The sequence below is a fragment of the Notolepis coatsorum genome (genome assembly GCF_963971535.1).
Source record: "Notolepis coatsorum genome assembly, chromosome: 20".
Classification (NCBI taxonomy): domain Eukaryota; kingdom Metazoa; phylum Chordata; class Actinopteri; order Aulopiformes; family Paralepididae; genus Notolepis; species Notolepis coatsorum.
Genome location: NC_140184.1, coordinates 37,123,049 through 37,135,326, shown reverse-complemented (window position 1 = coordinate 37,135,326; position 12,278 = coordinate 37,123,049).

The following is a 12,278-nucleotide window of genomic DNA, read 5'->3' as shown; positions in this document are numbered from 1 at the left end:
TTTGTGGAGCTCCCTCTGGTGTTGTGATCGTGGTATTCACTGACCTTTGGGAAGTATTTTGACATGTACATGGGTACCTTGGTCGCGTAGTGTATCTTGTAGACCAGGCCCATTGCAAGTTGCTGTACTCTGTCGTCTACTCTAAGCCATCCTAGGTTGTCAAAGTGGGCAGGGGTGAGGTGGGTTCTAGGAGTCAGGTCAAGTAGTAGTCTGACTAGCTTGTTTTGAGATGTTTGTAATTTGTTTTTTAGTGCCTTTGAGGTGCTTTGGTACCATGAGGTGCAAGCATAGTCGTAGTACCCTTGAATGAGTGCTCCTGCTAGAGTCTTCAGGGTATTCTTGTTTACCAGAGAGGAGATCCGGTACAAGAATCGCGTTCGTTGGTTGACTTTTTTTTATTACATTGGATGCCATTTTGTCACAGGAAAGATTAGCCTCTAGGATGGAACCCAGGTAGGTAATTTCATCTTTCCTTGTGATAATATTGTCACCCACTGTAACCGAGAAGCCGTCGGTCTTGCTGAGTTTGTTATTTGAACCGAAGAGAATGGACTTCGTTATTGAGAGTAAATTAGTTTGACGCCACCAGTGATGTCATCGGGGACATTGAATTATTATTATATGTTTGTTGTGATAATTACAGTCCCTATAAGGCAAAGTATTGCTATCTACATCATTTCATGGTAACACAATTCAATGTTCCCCGATAACATCACTCACTGGTAGCCATATTCAAACTAATTTACTCTCAATAACTGTCAAACTAAATTAATGTGTGCAAAACTGTTCAGTGTGAGATTATGAGCGAAATAAATCTGAATTGTTTTATGGTGAAGTGCCCCTTTAAACAACCAGTCACTTCTTGCACCAACTCACTATAGCTCACACAATTCCTTATTGACTATTCATAATCAAACATTTTGTTGCACTGTTGTGTGTGTCACCAGAATTATACACATTTAAAACATCACCAACACGCAAGTAACTTGTTACATTGTACCTACAATTAAATATCATATCATTAAAATAATTATTGTGGATGGATATGAAATGGAAGGTCTTTGGCCTATAGAGTCATGTTCTTCTCTCCAGGTTCTTCCGATATGAACCAGGCATTGGAATGCCCTGCTATAAATAAACTCTATAGCGTTTCCTTGCTCAAATCTTTCCTCCAAACATATACCTTTATGAAAAAGCATTTCAGTAATAATTCTCATTGTTTATTATGTTAATTTTCATCCTCTCTCGTCATGTACTTGAATTATAAGGATACTAACTAAAACTCGAAAGTCTTGTCCTCCCTACACTGGCTTCCTATTCAGGCCAGATCTGACTTTAAAGTGCTACTCCTCACTTACAACATTTTAAATGGGCTCACACCGCTCTATCTATCTGATCTCATCTCACGATACTCGCCCGCTCGTGCCCTGCATTCACAAAATGCAGGGCTTTTATCGATTCCTAGGTAAAAAAGAAATCCGCTGGCCACACCACCTACCACGCTCCCTACCTGTGGAATAAATTACCTGACGTCGTCAGGGCGCCTGCTCTGTCGAAGCTTTTAAATCCTCGCTAAAGACCCATATTTTCTCTCTCTCCTTCAACCTACCCTGATCTCACCTGGTCGTGGACAGACCCTTAGTTTATTCTGTCTAGTTTAGTTAGGATGTCTGTTATCTGCTCCCATGTCTGCCTTTTTGCAGGCATGAGAGATTTTTTAACCCTGCCCTGTCCCTGTCTCTCTGAGTGTATACTATCGATATAGAGATTCCAGTGACCTTCTACCTCATACTGGACATGAGCACCACCGGCCCCATGGATCAGCTTCATACCTGTTAAAGTTAGAGGTTCTATGTAGGATTGCAAGTAAATTCTAACTGCATATATAACTGTTTCCACTAGAGGGCGCTCTAGGCAGAGCCACTACATGATACCACCAGGTGGTGAGTATATAATGAGATGTCTCCTCCCCTCTACCTCTTTTCCACCTGCCTCTCAGAGAGAGGAGAACTCTAGTACTGCTGCTGTTTAACATGTGAATGAATAAACCACGCCAAAGGCTAAAGATAGAAACCACTGGGCCCTCATGTATCAACATGACGTACGCACAGATATGTGCTTAACCCGTGCGTACAACCATTTCTAAGCAAAGTGTGGGATTTATCAATTCGAACGTGAACTTGACTTTGTGCTTATGTCTACGCACAGCTCTGAGCATGCTTAGCTGACGCCCAGTGGTAGAATATCGTTACTACGGCATATGCGCTCCTCGGTTCATGCATTAGTTTCAACGCGGAAATAAGCTTTCGTGCATTACTCCTGACACTGGTGCGTGTTCTGTATGAACCGTAATTCATTATAGTTCATTGTGAAATAGCGACAGTAGTGTAATTATAATGGGCTCATGCGCGAACAAGAGGTTGGCTTGCTTGTTTGGCAGGGGGGGCAGACGCAGAACACCTAGTGTAACTGCCGCCGTGTCATAGTGTAATTCAAGTTAAGCTTCAGTATGATGTCATAATAGTAGAACCGGTTAGAACAGGCTAGAACCTTCCAGAACTGCGCTCCACAGTGTATAAATAGAGATAACTTACAAGGGTTCTCTCTCACTTCTCAACCACTGTCAACCACCTAGCCCCTTTTGTGACTGTGATGCACCGAGTGAATCCACAGTCACTTGCTCCTCAATAGGAAACCAACCTAGATTTACCCTGAAGGACTGGTTCTAACCGAACCGTTCGTTATACAAGAATCACAGAGAAATGTCAAAGGTACTCACATTTGCAGGAGGGTTTCGGACAGAGATACGGGATGGTTTGAAAGCTCGGCGTTGCTAATAAACATTTTAAATATTTTTTATAAACTGGTCAACACTGCATTATTTCCGGCGTTGTGTGCATGATGCGCATGCGCTGTGATCACACCAGGCAGCCAACGCCGGAAATAATGCCGTGTTGACTTCACTGAGACTAACAGTAAAAGACAGTATTTTAATAATAATAATAATAACAATAATATTAATAGAGCTTCATTTTATATAGCGTCTTTCAAGAGACCCATGCAAGGTCGCTTTACATAGATAGGGGGGGGAAATAACAAAGTAATAAACATAGTGGACAGACTATGTAAATATGATGATGGGATTCAAGTTCATGTTTGTATTTATCACATAGGCATGCTGTCAGAGTAAGATGTCATAATCAAACATTCTAGAACATTTGTCGTCACAGATCATGTCATAATAGAACATAGGCTACATCTAATTATCGGCCCCAAAACTAAAAAAGAAACATTAATAAAGAACCTAGGAGGACTAACCCCTTGGATCAAATCTGAGGTCACTAGTCTCGGGGTTATCATAGATTCAGAACTGAACTTCAATTCTCATATTAGCAAAGTAACGAAAACATCGTTCTTCCATCTCAGAAATATAGCAAAAGTACGACCATTTATTAATCAGAACGATGCTGAGAAGCATGCATTCATATCTAGCCGGTTAGACTACTGTAATGCACTTTTCACAGGTCTCCCTAAGAAAACCACAGAGAGGCTTCAGCTAATCCAAAACTCCGCAGCCCGACTGCTAACTAGAACCAAAAGGAGAGAGCACATTAGTCCAGTCTTAGCTGCTTTACACTGGCTTCCTGTAACATTTAGAATTGACTTTAAGGTCCTTCTCCTTACATACAAATCTCTAAATGGACAGGGACCTAGCTACATCACCAACACTCTAATAAATTACACGCCAGCAAGAACACTGCGATCATCAGCTGCTGGACTACTAGAGGCTCCCAGAAACAGTCAAAAGAGGATCGGTAATGCAGCCTTTATCAACTATGCCCCAAAACTGTGGAACAAACTACCCCAAAACATCAGGGAAGCCAACTCGCTAGACATCTTCAAAAGACAGCTTAAAACCTATCTCTTTGCTCAGGCATTTCAATGACTTACCTGCACTATTCTTACCCTGCCTACTTTACTATGCTAATTTTATCTTATTTTACACTGCCTATCAAATTCATGTGTCGGTTATCACACTTTTTACTTCTTACTGATGACTATTTTTAAACTGAATCATTTTAAACTATTTTTCACACTTTTTACTGTAACCTTGCTATTTAAATTTTTTACTGTTGTTGTATGTCCGTTCTATTTTATAATTTTTAGACTATTTTTAAACTTAATCATTTTAAACTACTTTATTATTTGTATTACTGAATAGAGAGCCTATTAGGATGCTAGATCCTAATGTGAAACACTGTGATTTACCATACCCTGCCTATCAAATTCATGGGTCGGTTATTGCACTTTTTACTTCTTACTGAAACACTGTGATTATTTGTATTACTGAATAGAGAGCCTATTAGGATGCTAGATCCTAATGTGAAACACTGTGATTTACCATACCTTGCTATGCTCGCTCATGCCTGTATTTTTTATGTCTGTTCTATTTTATAATTTTTAGACTATTTTTAAACTGAATCATTTTAAACTATTTTTATTATTTGTGTTACTGAAAACTGTAAGCGGAGAGCCTATTGGGATGCTAGATCCTAATGTGAAACACTGTGATTTGCCATACCTTGCTACCTGTCTATCTTTTTATGCCCGCTTATGCCTATTTTTTACTGTTGTGAAGCACTTTGAACTGCAACCTCTGTATGAAAAGTGCTTTACAAATAAAGTTATTATATTATATTATACATGGCATGGTCCATCGTGATATTGTAGACTGTTATTACTGTACCACCCATTGTGACAACAGCCTTGTGAGCTCCCGCACACAGAACTGCGGTCAAGTGAGCCGTCTTTTACTTTTGCGTGGTCAAATCAGCCGCTCCTGTTTTTCGAGTGCGCGATTAGTTCCAGGTTTACGGTAATGCATTCAAACAACAATTCTGGGACGCTGTTTTAATGAACCGACGTGACTTTTGAACACAGTCTTTGATTGATTGATTGATTGAAAAGTTTATTAACAGATTGCAGAATGGGTACAGTACAGTACAGCTCAATACATACAATTGTTAAGGGGATGCAGACCAGAGAAAGACTTTCGTCTTGTTTACATCAGGGTCCCCCATTTTCAATTCATCATAACATATATGACATACATGACATACAGATAGACAGTACTGCTACATCTATACATTTATGACATATCAGATTTGCAAATACAGTACTGTTTGTGATACAAAAGTGTCCAGAAAAAGAGTGTATATACATTTGGCGTAGAAACTGTACATTGGAGGAGGTTGGGTGGGTGGGGTGGGGTTGGGTGGGTGAGGGCTGTACATTGGAGGTGGGGGGGGGGGGTTGGGTAGGGGACACACACACATTTTACACTGTACATTGGAATACTGACAAAGCCTTACTTGGTCATTTACTGTACAACTAGGTTAGGACATTTGTAGGGGCCAGTTTCGAATTGCAGTCTCACGTAGGTGTTTTTTGAGAGTGTTTTTGAAAGTGGGTAGTGATTCACATTCCTTTACAGCTTTAGGTAGGGCGTTCCACATTGATGTGGCATAATTGCGAAACGTGTTTAGTCCCTTGTTTGAGCCGAATCTGGGTTTTACATGATTTGTGGAGCTCCCTCTGGTGTTGTGATCGTGGTATTCACTGACCTTTGGGAAGTATTTTGACATGTACATGGGTACCTTGGTCGCGTAGTGTATCTTGTAGACCAGGCCCATTGCAAGTTGCTGTACTCTGTCGTCTACTCTAAGCCATCCTAGGTTGTCAAAGTGGGCAGGGGTGAGGTGGGTTCTAGGAGTCAGGTCAAGCAGTAGTCTGACTAGCTTGTTTTGAGATGTTTGTAATTTGTTTTTTAGTGCCTTTGAGATGCTTTGGTACCATGAGGTGCAAGCATAGTCGTAGTACCCTTGAATGAGTGCTCCTGCTAGAGTCTTCAGGGTATTCTTGTTTACCAGAGAGGAGATCCGGTACAAGAATCGCGTTCGTTGGTTGACTTTTTTTATTACATTGGATGCCATTTTGTCACAGGAAAAATTTGCCTCTAGGATGGAACCCAGGTAGGTAATTTCATCTTTCCTTGTGATAATATTGTCACCCACTGTAATCGAGAAGCCGTCGGTCTTGCTGAGTTTGTTATTTGAACCGAAGAGAATGGACTCTGTTTTGCCCATGTGTAATGATAGTTTGTTGTCGGCGAGCCATATGCAGATTTTGCCTAGTTCCGAGCTGAGGGCTTTTTCAACCTGTAACTTGTTCTTGTCAGAGACCAGCAGGGCTGAGTCGTCCGCAAACAGGAACAAGTTGCAGTCACAAGCTGACGACATGTCATTTGCATAAATTAGGAATAGTAGCGGTCCTAGTATGCTTCCTTGTGGAACACCACAGCTCACTGTGAGGGGGGGGGGGATAGGGTACCGTTTACCTCCACCATCTGTTCCCTCCCCTCCAGGTAGGATTGTATCCAGCTCACTGATAAACTATCAAAACCAATTGCTTTTAGCTTGTCAATCAGAATGGTAGGTCCAGCATGACCATGCCGCAGTATTTGCCCGTGTCCACCTCTTGTTTGATGTGGTCGTTCAAGTAGAGAAGGCATGTGTCAGTGGAGTGGGATGTTCTGAAGCCAGATTGGAATTCGTAGATTAGATTTTTTTCCGCGAGGTACTTTTCGATCTGTTCGTATACTATTTTTTCCATGACTTTCGAGATGGATGTAAGGATAGAAACAGGGCGGTAGTTGCCCGGGTCTAATTTGCTGCCCTTTTTGTGCAGGGGTGTTACTCTCGCAATTTTGAAGTCCTTGGGGACGTGTCCCTGTTTTATGGAGAGGTTTATTATGTGTGTGATGACTGGGGTGATGGCTGCTGCTGAGTCTCTGAGGAATTTGGAGGGGATGTTGTCATGGCCAGTGGCCTTGTTTGGTTGGAGGGCGCTCAGTTTTTTGAGTACCTCATCTGTAGTTACCATTTCCAGTTTGAAGTCGTCTTTGTGGACGCCTAGGTTCTTGTAGTATGCTACTATGTGTTCTACCCCATACTGCCCTGAGTGGGAGGGTAGTTTGTTTACCAGTGTTGTGGCTATGTTTGTGAAGAAAGTGTTTAAGTAATTGGCTACATCCAGCTTGTCTGTGATGAGCGTGTTGTCCGTCTTTATGTTTATGTTTGAGAACCTGGTTTTAAGTTTTTTACTGCAGCCTAGTTGATTGTTGAGTAATTTCCAAAGTTCACGTGGTTTATTTTTGTTTTCCTCAGTTTTGTCATTGATGACATTTTTCATGGAGTTTACGTCATTTCTTAGTCTGTTTCTTTCTAGTTTGAGTTCAGTCACGTGGTCTTGGAGTTCACTGCTCGTGCTTTTGGTAAGCTTTGACTGACTTTTACGAAACTCAGAGCATTTTTTGTCTCTGGCTTTCATAGCGGTCAGTATTTCAGTGTGCATCCATGGCTCAGCGCGATTTTTTACCCTGGTGGTTCTTAGGGGGGCCATGTTGTTTAGTATTGATGAAAATTTGGTTTTGAAGCCAAGCCAAGTTTCTTCAACCAGTGTACCATTGAGTTCATCTGACCAGTCCAGACTCTCCAGTTCAAGGTTAAAGGCCTCGCTAGAGTAGGTTTTGAGGTCTCTAGATGTGACTGTTTTGTGACAGCCAGCCTTTAGTTTTAGCTTTTTGCGGGTACAGAATATCATATAATGATCACTTAACCCACATGCTATAACCCCTTTATTGGAGATCTTGGACTTGTCAGAGGTCAGTATGAGGTCAATGGTATACTCTGAGTTGATTCACATACCCTTGTGGGTTGGGTGATTAGCTGGCTGAGGCCGTGCAGATCACAAAACCTATTGAAGGATTTGAAGACGGGTGCATCTTTTTGTTGCATATCTGTGTTCCAATCCCCAATAAGAATTTTTTCAGCATCCTCAGCTCCAGCTAAGCACACATCCAGAGTATCATAAAAGCCAGTTTGATCTGGCGGTCTGTATATTGTGCCGACTAGAACAGATTTTGCCCTTTCAAATAGAATTTCCACCCATACGGTTTCAATTGTCTCATGATGAAGGTCAGTACGGGTAATGAATTTGGTGTCCTTATGCATGTACATACAAACACCACCTCCATACTGGTTTCTGTCATTACAGACTATAGTAGGCTATAGTTCTCTAACTCTATTTCAGGGTCTGTTACAGATGGGTCAAGTTTAGTTTCAGTAAAGCATATTATGTCTACCTTACCGCTCATAAACTGGTTTCTTATTTCATCCAGTTTATGCTTTATGCTGTTTACATTCAGGTGAAAAATGTGTAGTCCATTTTTATTTGCTGTGGTATTGATGTCGTCAAGTTCCAGGTAATTGTCTTCGTCTGTGTCTGGTGCTGCTGTGGGGGAGGGTGGGGGGGGGCTTTGTTGTTGTCTCCGTGAGGTCTGTGTGTTGGTGTGTGGGGAGGGGGGGAGGGGGGGGTCCTTTGTCCTGTGTCTTCTCTGGCGGCAACCCTTTGTCCTCCTCCTGTCTCACAAGTAGTAGATCTTACAGAAATACTTAATATGACATCGAATGCGCATCGAATCAATAGGACGGACGCTGTTGTAATGAACCGACGTGACTTTTGAACACAGTCTCACAAGTAGATCTTACAGAAATACTTAATATGACATTGAATGCGCATCGAATCAATAGGACGGACGCTGTTGTAATGAACCGACGTGACTTTTGAACACAGTCTCACAAGTAGATCTTACAGAAATACTTAATATGACATTGAATGCGCATCGAATCAATAGGACGTTTTGTATGTGCAGTATTATTGAACATCGAATCAATAGGACGCGCAGTATATTCGACCACTAAAGCTACAGACAATTCCACAGAGGAACACTTCCGGTGAGGATTTCAAAGTAAAGGATGGCATGTGGTTAATTTCTATTATTTCTTAAGTAGTTTATGACACTGCCATGTTTGTACTTAATACTTCTCAAGACTACTTGCACAAATAATATTAACTACTTTTACTGTGTACTTTGAGTAATTTGAGTTTCAAAGTCCTTTTTATAGAACAATGAGCATTTTCGACTAACTTTGATGTTGGATAAAAAAAAATCCCATAAGCAGTTTATGAAACTGCCATGGTTGTACTTAGTACTTCTTAGACTACTTGTACAAATTATATGAAATATTTTTACTGTGTACTTTTTGAGTAATTTGAGTTTCAAAGTCCTCAGAATCAGCATTTTCGACTAACTTTGATGTTGGATAAAAACAATTTTTCCCATAAGCAGTTTATTAAACTGCCATGGTTGTACTTAGTACTTCTTAGACTACTTGTACAAATTATATGAAATATTTTTACTGTGTACTTTTTGAGTAATTTCAGTTTCAAAGTCCTCAGAATCAGCATTTTCGACTAACTTTGATGTTGGATAAAAACAATTTTTCCCATAAGCAGTTTATGAAACTGCCATGGTTGTACTTAGTACTTCTTAGACTACTTGTACAAATGATATGAAATATTTTTACTGTGTACTTTTTGAGTAATTTGAGTTTCAAAGTCCTCAGAATCAGCATTTTCGACTAACTTTGATGTTGGATAAAAACAATTTTTCCCATAAGCAGTTTATTTCATATAATTTGTACAAGTTGTCTAAGAGGTACTAAGTACAAGCATGGCAGTTTCATAAACTGCTTATGGGAAGAACATTTTTTATCCAACATCAAAGTTAGTCGAAAATGCTGATTCTGAGGACTTTGAAACTCAAATTACTCAAAAAGTACACAGTAAAAATATTTCATATAATTTGTACAAGTAGTCTAAGAAGTACTAAGTACAACCATGGCAGTTTCATAAACTGCTTATGCGAATTTTCTTTTTTTTATCCAACATCAAAGTTAGTCGAAAATGCTCATTGTTCTATAAAAAGGACTTTGAAACTCAAATTACTCAAAGTACACAGTAAAAGTAGTTAATATTATTTGTGCAAGTAGTCTTGAGAAGTATTAAGTACAAACATGGCAGTGTCATAAACTATAAGAAATAATAGAAATTAACCACATGCCATCCTTTACTTTGAAATCCTCACCGGAAGTGTTCCTCTGTGGAATTGTCTGTAGCTTTAGTGGTCGAATATACTGCGCGTCCTATTGATTCGATGTTCAATAATACTGCACATACGAAACGTCCTATTGATTCGACTAAACGTCCTATTGATTCGATGCGCATTCAATGTCATATTAAGTATTTCTGTAAGATCTACTTGTGAGACTGTGTTCAAAAGTCACGTCGGTTCATTACAACAGCGTCCGTCCTATTGATTCGATGCGCATTCAATGTCATATTAAGTATTTCTGTAAGATCTACTTGTGAGACTGTGTTCAAAAGTCACGTCGGTTCATTACAACAGCGTCCGTCCTATTGATTCGATGCGCATTCAATGTCATATTAAGTATTTCTGTAAGATCTACTTGTGAGACTGTGTTCAAAAGTCACGTCGGTTCATTAAAACAGCGTCCCAGAATTGTTGTTTGAATGCATTACCGTAAACCTGGAACTAATCGCGCACTCGAAAAACAGGAGCGGCTGATTTGACCACGCAAAAGTAAAAGACGGCTCACTTGACCGCAGTCACACACACATGATGGAATTCAAGTTCATGTTTGTATTGATCACATAGGCAGGCTAGGCTACATCATACATGGCAGTGAGATTCATTGTTCTTGTATATGCTCTCGTATTATTGTTTATATATTGTTTATATATTGATTTCAATAACGCACCACTGGACATCACCATACGTGTACTGTCTATCTGTATGTCATGTATGTCATATATGTTACGATGAATTGGAAATGGGGGACCCTGGTGTAAACAAGACGAAAGTCTTTCTCTGGTCTGCATCCCCTTAACAATTGTATGTATTGAGCTGTACTGCACTGTACCCATTCTGCAATCTGTTAATAAAGTTTTCATTCATTCATTCATTCATATATAGGCTACCCAATACGACATCAAAATAGATTGTATGCCTCTAGAAATCATATGCAGCAGGTAGAAAATTTGGAATAAAATTGAGGAGAACTTTAATCCCTGGGTATTAATCGAACAAAACGGGAAAAGGCAGTCATATTCCAGCACGGTCTTTATTAGTGTTTGCGCTGCCCAGGCAGCAATGGTTCTTCTTTTTCATATCCGACATCACCAGGCATGCGTTGTTCATGGGACGGGGTCCCACGGTGTGGGACCTCACTCGCTATTTGCATATCAATAGCTCCGGTCGTCAGGTGTGTTAAATACGTTCTCAGACACATTCACACCTAACCTTGTTGTGAAGACGTGTTACATTCCATTCGTAGAAGCAATTAGGCACTGTCTTTAGTCTGTGCCCAAGCGAGGGGACATTAAATGCGCATTCGCGGGAGCGCGCGCACGCGCAGGGAGCGCGCGTGCACGTGGTGCGTGTCACCCCAGATGATTTCAATAACGCACCACTGGACATCACCATACGTGTACACGTCTGTCAACCTGTCTCGTATTTCTCCATAATACCCTTCCCTCTACTCGGGTCAGTCCATTTTTCCACATTTCATGGGGGTGTTCCATTACCGTATATGGTTAATCGGGGCGGTTTTGGTATGCAAATACGTGAAAGTGTGCACGAGCCTCAGCGTAGGAGCAAGGTGATATTTATCATGACAGGTGTGCGTAGGACCTGTGTACGCACGTGTGATAAATCCCGTTTTTTTTGTGCGTGCACACATTCTAAATTCTGTGCTTACGTGTGGAAATAGAACATTTTCTGAGAAAACTTGATAAATGAGGGCCCATGCCTCTTGACCACATTATTGTCGCCCCATAGCCAGATTCTGTCAACAGGTTATGGGCCCAGATCACGCCGGGGCGAAATAATAAGGGTAGCAAGTTTAGCTGAAGTATAGGCTAGGTTAGCGCCGGGAGCACCGCGTGGCTAGACGCTAGGCCAACAAGAGCTAAAGCTACGCCTACCATCAACCAAGAGGATGGCGACCAAGGGATGGAGCAAATGGCCCTCATTCAATGGAAAGGCAGAGGACTACGAGCTCTGGGAAGAGCGCATGTTATGCTGCATGCACGGTGTGGGACTGAAGACGACGATCTTGACGGCCCCCACGGGAGACCCGACGGCGGAAGAACAAGCCCTGGACGACAAGCGTAACACAGACGTGTACTGTGAGTTAGCGCCACTGCTCGACGACACAAGCTTGGGGCTGATATTCCGCGACACTCAAGACAAAGGCCGAGAAAGCCTGGGGGTGTTGAGAGAGCATTATATCGGG